This window comes from Ochlerotatus camptorhynchus, unplaced genomic scaffold, assembly GCF_037179485.1.
Source record: "Ochlerotatus camptorhynchus isolate MF236.1 unplaced genomic scaffold, CSIRO-AGI_Acam_v1.1 ptg000477l, whole genome shotgun sequence".
NCBI classification, from domain to species: Eukaryota; Metazoa; Arthropoda; class Insecta; order Diptera; family Culicidae; genus Ochlerotatus; species Ochlerotatus camptorhynchus.
Window position 1 is genome coordinate 61,920 of NW_027040963.1, and position 11,621 is coordinate 73,540.

Here is an 11,621-nt window from a genome sequence, read left to right on the forward strand (position 1 = left end):
AACGGTAAGCAGTGGCCCTCTCTTTCCAAATCAACACCTTTTGCAGAGCAACAGCACAACAATAAAACTGAAACAAAACGCCAAAGATCGATCGACTCGGACACTACGAACAATGTAACGAAAAAATTGAACGCAAACGACTCCACCGAAAGTGATAGCAGCTTGATCCCAGTGAGTGGTGATATTTGTCCCTATACGCAGCGCCCATATAGGATTCCAGATGTTTCACACATTGAAGATCCAGAAGAACGGTGTGCATTGATCGAGGAGAACAAGAGGAGGATTGATGCCGCCTATTTAGAGCAGCTAATGCACAAGAAAAAGAAAAAAAGTGCTTCCTAATTAAAATAAATTGTCTATTTGTTCATAGCATTCGGCTCCGTTGAGTCTTATTGACATTTGAGCCTAATAAAAAAAAAAAAAAAAAAAAAAAAAACGTAAGAGACAGGAAAAAGTTATTAATTATTTAAGAGATTGGTAAACTTATGACATGATTAAGCAGCTGCTCTGTAGGCAACGCTGTATTTTGTAGTGTGACATAGTAGCCATGATTTTTGTGTCCTATTCAAAGCCCCAGAAACACCAATGTTGCCTGCTGAGCAGTTGATTGAGCATGATCATAAGACATCAGCGCATTGAACCATTGATAACTTTCGATCCTTGCATTTAATCAAAAAGTGGTCTTCAACAAAGTTGTAGCTGGGAAAATTTTCTACAAGTACAGTTGAAAGTTTTTGAAGCAGATCGATATGGTGAATTATTAGATAGACATGTACAAAAATCTTGGTTTTACCATAGTAATTCCCATACAAACTTCAAATGGTTTGTGCCATCTCAGTTTCTCACCAAATGGGTTCAAATTTTGAGAGGTTAGTCAGGATCCGATATGGAATCGTTTAAGTATTGTGGAGCGAAAATTTCAAATTTTGCATCACTCTAATGCTCAGCTTGAATTATGATTTGTACACGCAAACCAAAAATCTATTACAATGAATGTTAGTTCCAGTTCCTATCATCCTCTGTTCATGAACATCGCAACGAATGTTAGCAATTGACCATGCAGGCGATGTAATGGTTTTTTGTCTTTTTTTTTTATTTCGTGTTCCATCTACGCTTTCGACTATACCAGTAAGCTTGTAGAACGACGCACATTGTAGAACATTGTAGAACGACGCACACACTTGTCTCGAATCTCTCCAGCAGAAAAAGCATACGAAGTCGAGCATTTTTATTTCGTCTTCCATCTACGCTTTCGACTATACCAGTAAGCTTGTAGAACAACGACGCACGTTGTAGAACATTGTAGAACGACGCACACACTTGTCTCGGATCTCTCCAGCAGAAAAAGCATACGAAGTCGAGCATTTTTATTTCGTGTTGCATCTACGCTTTCGACTATACAAGGTACCAGTGTAAGCTTGTAGAACGACGCACATTGTAGAACATTGTAGAACGACGCACACACTTAACTCGAATCTCTCCAGCAGAAAAAGCATACGAAGTCAAGCATGCGAGAAAATGAGCGCTTCATGTTTGCTTTTAGGCAGACCATGTTCAGAAGCATGGAGAAAGCAGTAGAGAAAGCACAGGTCTGATAGTCGCAACGTCCGTGGTTCAAGTCCAGTTGACAACCTTTTTTCTATTTTTTTCGACATAATTAATTTCACTCACTAATACAACTCCACATTTTTCGGTCTCCAATTTTCTTACATCGGACCGCAGCTAGGTATATCGCATCCTCGGTTCATGCGGTCTCCACTTACATCCTCTGATGATGAATCCCACATAATTGTAAGCGAATCTTACATCCACCGGTTGGGTGTACAGTTATATTTTACAACATTTATTGATATTAATCTACCTGCGAATTTAATTTACTAATCGATATAAGATAGATATTGATAGAACTGATTGAAATATAGGTTTGTTTTTATTTTGAATAAATGAAAACTTATTGATAAAATGTTTTGATTTTGATTCTTGATATCAACCAATAGATTTCAAAACATTCAGATTACTAAATTTGATTTCATGATATCAAAATAATAGCTAATTAAGTTTTTATTTATTTTTTGTTTTCCTACCATAGTTATAACACAAACAAACAGACATAACACTCACAAGTTGTTTATCGAACAAGCATTTAACGGTCAATTTAAAAGTATCGTAGTAAGTAGTACCGCCACCTGTGGCGCACATAGTCATTTCCCTTGAGTTTGACATTTACACACTACTGCCATCTGTTCAGCGTACTACCCACCACAGTGTACTCAACAGATGGCGGTAATGTTTTAGCGACGATGTTTTACAGTGAGAAATATTCAATGTGTTATGTCTGTTTGTCTGTGGTTATAATATCATATTGATTACTTATTTTGTTTACAATTAACGAAATTACTGATACATATCAAAACGCATACATGGATCATCAAGAATCATTATCAAGAAAACATGATTTGTTATCTTTCTGATATCCTTCATATGTCATTAAGATCTCATTTTTGTTATGATTACTGTTAACTCGACCACATGGTAGGCAAAATGTGTTTTCACGAACGCTTATATCAACATATCAATTAGTTTTCATTTTGTTTTCATTCTCTGCTCGGGTAGTCTGCTCACATGCACGTTCGACGGTATTTGCTTTTTTTTTCCATAGAAAAAATAGAAGTGAAGGTAAAAGATGCGATAGGATTTGTTCAAAGGGATAACTATCGGCATCTCTTCATCAATGACGAAGGACGTATGGAAATGATGGTTTTTGTACCGCGACAATTTATTTTTGGATTTCGTCAAACATCACTGACCAAACTGACCGTTACCAACTCTGGCTATAATACTAGAAACGCGGATGAAATAATAATACCACATTTATTGACTTGTGCTTCACAGAATTCATTGAATTTAAAAGAATAGAAGTTTTCAATTCGATGCCTAGACACATTAAACGTGCAACAGCATTACCAGAATTTAAAAGACATTGCATTTCACACGTTAAAGCTGTCTTTTGAACAGCTATCTAGTGAGTTTTTTTTTTATGGTTTGACTAATTATGCATCTTGACAAAGTTACTCTAACGGATTAATTAGTATGGATCGCTGTGAGAAAAACTTTTTAATAAGGGAATCGCACCAGTATTGGCCATGTTCATATTTTTCGATATTTCACTTATTTACAATTTTGAGATGTTCAGTTGCGTTCAGTTTGTTGGTACAAATCATATTCATCGGTGTACATAAACATTTCAACCACAAAATGCACGAATATTGTTATTTAATCGTTTTTCAAAATAGGAATCTATGGCCAATACTGGTGCACTTCCCCTAATTATTATAGCACTGCAGACACTATTTTGTTCGCCACGATGGTAATGATGGATTTTAGATATTGGATTTAATAGGAGTAGTTTAAGGTGATTCCCTGTAGCGTCCTTTTTCGTGTAACACTTCGCAATTTCACATGTTAAAATAATAAGGTTTCTGTGAATGTACGTAGCTGAAACTACTACTTGTTGTTTGCTGCGGAGAAGCAAGGGATGTCTGAAATTTTCAGATGTATACACCTCGTAGATCATGAGATGTGTGCTCTTGAAATTGCGAGGTGTGATGGAAAAACGGACTCTACGAGGAAACACCTTAAAGTATAATACTTTTGAGTAGTCTACAAAGGTTTAAGTCTCGTGCGCATATTTCGGATATAGAGGACTGAATACATTTGATAAAAAAAATGCAGCTATGAAGCTTATTTGCGGTGGTGTAGTGGTAAGCGTGATTAGCTCTCACCCCAGCAAGCCAGGGCTCAATCCCAGTCGGCGCCGCCGGGATGTTCTGAGGCATAACATCTCTGATCACGCCTTCCTTCGGGGAGTAAAGTCGTTGGTCCCCGGTTCATGAGTTGATGGGTCGATAGGTAGACAAGATCGTCGGAAAACAAATCAAAGAAAAAAAAATCTTATTTGGAAGATGCCTGGAATTAGTAGTACGTTTTATGGCTGAATGTCGGGGGTTCATGAGCATTCCTGATATTGCTGAACATTACGATAGCGTCGTAATAGTGCGGGGTTGCTAGTATAATAGGATTCTTTGTTTAACATTCATGAACTCTTCATCGCTTGTAATACTTATGAATATTTAAGGTGGACAAAAAGGTAAACTAAGAGGTGGACGCTTAAGCTTTTTCACATTTATATCGCTGTGAAGCAACTGTTAACTCTAGAGGGAATTTATATCTGTAACTGTAACAAATTCGCTTTTGTTTGATAATCTGGTAAAAATGCTATATTTAACTATCTTGAAGATGACGGTTTGAGCTGGACACCTTTCTAGGGGTAAGAGGTGTCGTCCAACGGGATACCAATAGAACCCCTCACACCACACTTAAGTCGCTAAAAGCTAAAATCAAGGCAGTGATGACATCTATGGATCGAAACATTTTAAAACGTGCATACTGCAGTTTCCGGAAACGTCTAACTACAGTCGTCGAAAGGGAAGGCAATTTTTTTGAATAAATTTACTTACAACTTCCATATGTTGCGAATGAAAATAAATCGCACAAAATTCATTGCTAGAATAACTAACTGGTGAATTTGTTTTCTCAAATATGCCATTTACTGCAAAAATTCGTCACGCACCCTGTATACAATTTGAGGTAATAGCTTAAAACAGTACAACGGTTGTACAATCACAATGGTGTACTTTGTATATCTGTCGAAGGTTTTAAATGCATTTAAGCTAAATATGTGATATATTATTAATGTTGAATAAATGTTGATTTTCTTGTGACAACGGATAACACTTCACTTCTTATTATCACTAAATTTTCAAGAGTTCTTCATGGTATTTGAGTTGACATTGTAAGTGTGCCCATAACTGTGTAACTAAATAACTGAACATAAAAACTGATCGACTCATCTGTTTCTTGAAGCTTCAAGTTAAGAAACAAAAGATAATCACTAAAATGTATTCGTTTTAGAAGCTCATTATTAATATTTTTTTGTAAGGCGCTTATTTTAATTTATTTAATTTATTTCTTCATTTTTAAATGGATATACGAAATGCATAGCAAACCAGCTACTCACCGCAAATAAGAATCAATTTTGTATTTTTTTACCCCGCAATAGAAAAATGGTTACTTTTATTGATACGGCTTTTTATTGCAAGTCTTCATCGCACAACTTGCTCAGAAATATTATTCTCAAGGCTGATAATATTCAAGAGCAAAATATAATAGAAATAACCACAGTATTTTTATTCCATTTGATTATATAAGGAAGACTTCCATCAATCTGTTTCAATTTGTTTTGAATTTATTTCATTTCCCCACGAAAATCATAAATTCGCTCTTTTCATATGGCATTCTTGCTTGTTGTTTGACATCCACACATGGTGAAACAAAAAGTTGGTTTCTTATAGAGAAATACCGTTGCAGCGGTCAAGGGCAGTCCCTTTGTTTAAGTTGTGTGGCAACATCTACTATTTACAAGTGGGTACGTGAAACTAAGGTTATTTGTCACCTTGCCGGGGACTTGGATAGATGTGATAAAAAATAGTTTTCCCATAGTAATTTCCATCAGTCCAAATCAAATCAGTTTCCTACCAAATAAGTTCAAATTTTGGGAGGCTAATCTTTAAAAAATAGATAGGCGCCGATAAAATTGACCTCTATTGATGAGCGATTAATCTCGGATTCTAAAAATGTATGAATTAAAAATTAATGTATTGATGGAATCGCTTTTTTGAAGTAACTCTTCAAAAGAGATGGTTTAGCTTCCGGCTGATAGCCCCGGCAAACAAATAAAAAACATTTCATTCAAGTAATGAACAGTTAAGTTGAACTATTGCTAAACATAACATAAACTTCTGAAAATCGATAAAAAAAATGAAACTAACGTTTACTATTAAATCACATTATATTTCCGGAATCTCGGGCTAGCGAAAAATGGAATAACAGATTACCAGACAAATAAACGGAATTTACAAACTCAGCTAAAATGTTTCGTACATGCCTTGAGAAAGATGTTTCATAACATTGAAATGTTGATAACCGTTTCAATTGCCATTAAACGGTAATGTCAACCACTCTCATTTCGATAACTCACATGTACTGCCCCGAGGAGGTGTACCGATGCACGAAGGTACAAAACATGTTTCATTATTGAATAAATTCAATTTTAATCAAGCCAAGGGCACTAAGAAGTTTCACTGTGCAACTGTAAGAAATGTAACTTATATCACTAGCTTATCTACTGAAGGCAAATTGAATGAAGTAAATAAAATTACAACACAGTCATTGCTTGTTACGATGCAATTTTTAGCTTGCGGTAAATGCAAACTTTATTCTGTTTGTTACTTTCTACCCACCTGAAGCCTTGTTAAGGAGCTTCAACAAGAAGATGGTAGGTAGTATTTCGATACTCAAGCGCGTGAACCGTATGCTAATGAAGCAAAAGCAGAAATTAAAATTTTATGGAAAATCCCTTCCACAAAATAATGCCGGTGCTTACGTGTGATAAAAGACAACATCGAACATTAAAGTGGCTGGGGCTCCCACAAGATACTCCCACAATACAAGCTCAAAAAATGATTCACGTTAGAGTTACGTGAAAATATAGGTAGCTTTCGTCCATCCCTTTGTTCACGTAAGAACTACGTGATTCTATGGTAAATTTATCCGAGGATTTATCCTCTCTTCATTGAATGAAGCGTACCGTATTTTCACGCAAAAATTACGTGATTTGATTAATAGTTTTGACGGTATTTTCAGGTGGTAATTATTTTAATGCCCGCTCCCAAATGCTGTCATAAACTCAACAAATTCTTCACTTCAATGCTGCGTGAAAATTATGTAACTTTTGAAACATTCAACGTCCATAATTTCTACGTGATCCACGTAGAATTTTTGTTTCCTTATAATTAGCTCAAATTAATTTTGTGTATCATTCTGTTATATCCTATTCTGATTGCCTTTATTTTTAATGCTACTAATCGAATGCATTGGGTTCGATTCCCGATCCGGTCGAAGAAATATTTCGGGTTGGAATTTTTTTCGACTTGCCTAGGCATATAGGATCATTGTGCTTGTCACACAATTACGAATGCATGCTTAGAAAGCTCTCAATTAATAATCTGTGGAAGTACATCTAAGAACACTAAGTTGTCAATCAATGCATGAATTTGTATACTGTATAATGATACTATATGCCCCATCCGGGAATCGAACTCGCCTTTTAGCATACCACGTTCAGCTTGGTAATACCTTAGCTGAGTAGTCTATCTGAGTCCCAGTCTGGTTAAGATGCTTTTTCTTAATTATTTTAAAAATAAATCGTCTAGCTTAAACCTTTTTTAGACATTCCCATTAAATGTAGATCAAGTGGAGTGTGTGGTTTGTGATGCTTTCCACAAACCATCGATTTTTGTCGGATGATTTAAACCAAAATTTAAATACTGGCTTCGTCAGTACCAATACCTATTATCGTTTGGAAGTAAATGAATAGCTTGAACGTTCAATTTAGGCCAAAGGATACCTAGGTAAAGGTATTAATGAAGCCGAGATTTACCCTACTGAAACCTACTGCAGTGACCAATCTAAAAGCTGAGCATGCACTTTTCGCCCCGAAAAGCAGCTTCGTATTATTTATTGCGTGAGGAATTCTTCCTCAGTCTGGCTGTTTTATTTTTTATTCCCGCAGGTTCAAGACAGCATCTCACGGATGCTGTGAGTGACGGTTTAAACGAATTTTTATGTTCCCCGCAGTGGAGGCATATAGACAGGTTAAATATTTACTCATACAGGCGGTGATACGCCGAGGGATGTTTATCAAGCGTTTTAGTCAGCTCTGTAACAGCCAAAAATTTCAAATTGATTTTGACTCAACAAATATTAACATTTACTGCTTGATTCAAAACGTTTTAAGATGTTTTAAGCACGTTATTTTTATTTTTCTGGGAAAGAGCTGACTGGTAGTTTGAAACGCATCACGGTTGCAAAAGTCGTGACGTAGTTGTTCTAGACATTTTCATTTTGTGGAACCGTCGTGATGAAGTTCTGAGGGACACGGCTACAATGGTTTATTAAATTATGTGAATTCTAGTTTGCAAACTGTCATCTGAAAGCATTCATGATTCATGACCAGTTTCATGAGAGATGATGGTGATGATGATAATTTGTTTAACGTTTAAAATTCTATGTCATACATTTGCATACATAGATTTTCAAAGCGCACGAAGGGTATATGCATCCGGAGTAGGTTCAGGTTCAGTCTTATCTCAAGGGACGACTCTGGTGTGTGCGACTAGTGTCTACAGTCCATACAAATTTACAAAAAAAAACATTGATTGACTACGCGGCGGAGAGAGGTGTCTAAATCCCTGCAAAAACTGTTAGGAAGTAAGTAAATACGTAATTATGTAAGCTAAAAAGTAGTCCGCTAAATTTCAGTAAGCTAAAAGATAGAAAGCTAAAAATTAAGTTGGCAATTGGCTGTTCATATACCACGTAAACGTCGATAATGGGTTCCCGGTAGTCTCTGCAAAGAGTTCTGATGGTGCCTTCGTTGGACAGCATAACTTCCAGCTTTGCGAGAGCCTACTGGAAGCTCCCTACATTCAGTTTGAATTCAACATGTCTTAGATTTGGATGTTCTAGTGCTTATGGGATTTGACATTTTGTACAGAGGCATGTTCTGATTAATTAGCAAAATTTAACCTGATGCTATGAAACTCCATTAACATGAAGAATTCAACACTAGATTCAACATGTAGCTCAGTTATAGTCCCCTGGATGTGTCCTCTTGCGTTGGTACATCTACTTCCCTACTTCATTGCCCAAGCATTGATGTCTCATTGTTTGACTACCAATCTTCGACTGATCAGTTCTTCGATTAGTCAATACAGCATCTGATGGAACTGTTGCATAGAAACTTAATATGAAGGTTTCGTGATCATCAAAATTAACGGAATATTCATATGCAGTAGCTACGCACCCCCTAGATGGACGATGGAGCAGTTCCATCAGATGCTGGATTTACTTACCGAAGAACTGATCGGCCGTATGACCTCGCAACCACTTCTTCAACGGGGAATCAGCCATTTTGCTGTGTTGTGTTGCAAGGATTGAGGATTATTTGGATTACCTCCATTACTGTTGGCTCGCAATCACCTTTTTCTACGCTGGGAATTTGATGCTTCCAGTCATATGGTCGTTTCCGTCGGCCTTTTTGCACTTTGGCTGTTTCGTGCAGTCTCCCCGCATCTTCTGCACATCTCATATCTGTCAGGGCCTTTACGGTTTCTCACCTGGTGACCGGAACCCATGCACTTTAAGCATTACTCCAGTTGCTTGGTAACCCTTGGTAGCTTCCAGCGAGCAAAACAAACAATCTCTCCACTGCGTCCAAGCAAGAAGTACGGTCGACTTTTTTTTTTCGTCTTTATTTTTGAGATAGGTCGACTTGTTTCGCGCTTCGTTAATTTGAAAGTGTTCACGCTATTCGCCTGACGTAAGTTATCAGTATTTTCTCGCTTAGTGGTTCCTGATATAGTTCGCGGTAAAATAATCGAAAAGTGAGTTATTTCAGAGAAGAAAGTGTGTTTTCGGCATAATCGGAAGAAACAATGTTCTTTCCAAATAGCAATTCACCAACTAATTTGCGCACCATCGGTGCGTAATCATGCATACCTGCACACGGATCATCGTCATCGAGTGTCAGCATCTGCCTCCACATTTAAACCGCTCATCCATCATCGTGTGTTCAGCTGCTTCTTGCTTCTCACGGTTGAGATACTGGAAGTCCAGAAACTGGGCTCAGTATCTTTCAGTGAGGGTAAAAAGAGATTTACCCCACAGACTCGTATCGGGTGACCTTTTCTTCCTCACTACATCGAGTTGGGAAAACTTTGGCTACCTGAGCATCTGTACATCAAACTGGAACGTATCGAGTATCGCTGTATTCGTATCGCGTTAGAATGCATGTCTCTCAGGCTCCTCACCCGGTGTGAAATTATGAACCCACGGGTATCTTTCAGTGAGGGTAAAAAGAGATTTACCCCACAGACTCGTATCGGGTGACTTTTTCTGGTTCAGGCCTTCCTCACTACATCGATTGGGAAAACTTCGGCTACCTGTGCGCTTGTTTGTTCCAATGAACCGCCAAAACAGGCGCCTACACAGTCAGTGCACCAAAATGCGTGTACTGTAAGGTAACTCCTCCTCCTCGTAGTGCCCGGCGTACCAACAACGCGGAGGGAAACTAGAACGCTCTCTTAAGGAACGTTCCAGGCAGTCTTTTGCAGAAATGCTTAAGACAGTCACGCCATCGACCGACGACAAAAATCCCTTTACTCTTTTGACAGATGAGGAGTCCGACTCTGAGTTCCTCCTCTCAATTCTTCACGGAAACGAAGACGCATCCATTCGCGGAAAGTTGCAGATCAGGAACCCCAAATCAGCTTGCCCAAATCAAGGAGTGGTGGAAAAAAGAGAAGTTTCAACTCCTCCTGGTTTCCGCAGAACTGACTATAACCAGAATTTACCATCTCTCTCGGGGACATCCAAAACCCCTGATGTCCTATTTTTAAGGACAGAAGCCCCTTCTTCATCTGAGTTTTTCTCATTTGATTGTGGACGGTATCCTTAAGTACCTCGATATTTCTGATCCTCTGAAAAGCATTGTTCTGGCAATGCTTCCTACTGTGAAGACCTTGCAATTGTTTTTAGTTCACAATAATAATTATGATGCCCTTGCTCTTTGTGAAACATGCATCTCTCAAGATATCGATCTTCCATTTCATGATTTTAACATTATTCGATTGGAACGTGAGGATTCGCGTGGAGAAGGGATACTTTTGGGGATCAAAAAGTGCCATTCCTTCTTTAAAGCGCATCTTCCACAATGTCCAGGTATTGAAGTTGTCGCATGTGGCTCTTGTTAAAGACAAGAGCATTTGTATTGTTTGTGTGTATATTCCTCCCGGAGTTTCGGTTAATCGAAATCAACTTTCAGATATCTGTTCAGATCTTCCTACTCCACGGTTGATTATGGGCGATTTTAATTCCCACTGTACAGGCTGCGGGGAACTGTATGATGACATCCGTTTTACTTTCATATATGACCTATGTGACAACTTCAAAATGACAATTCTTAACCATTGAGAAGTAACACGTTTGACTGATCCATCATCGAATGGAAGTAGATTAGAACTCACACTTTGCTCTAAATCATTAAAGTTGGGTTGCCATTGAATGTGATCCAAGATCCCCACGGTAGTGATCACTTGCCGATCAAAGTTTCAGTAGCCAGTGGGTTCAATCCGTCGGAACCCGTTAACGTCGCGTACGATCTTACCCGTAATATCGATTGGGCAAAGATCAGTATTCAGTATTGTGTTCGATGAAACACTATTCGTGGAAACGTGGAACACCCGAGCATTTCAAAGCGTACTCGGATCTAGAACGCGAGCTAAAGAGTCTCATCAAAGCCAAGCCGCTTTGGAACGCGGCGCGAAGGATGCGTAACTGGTCTTCAAACAATGAGAGCGAGGAGTACTCGGATAGTTGGATTCTCAAGTTCGCGCGAAAAGTATGTCCTGATTCTGTGCCGGCACAGATGATTCCTCGATGAA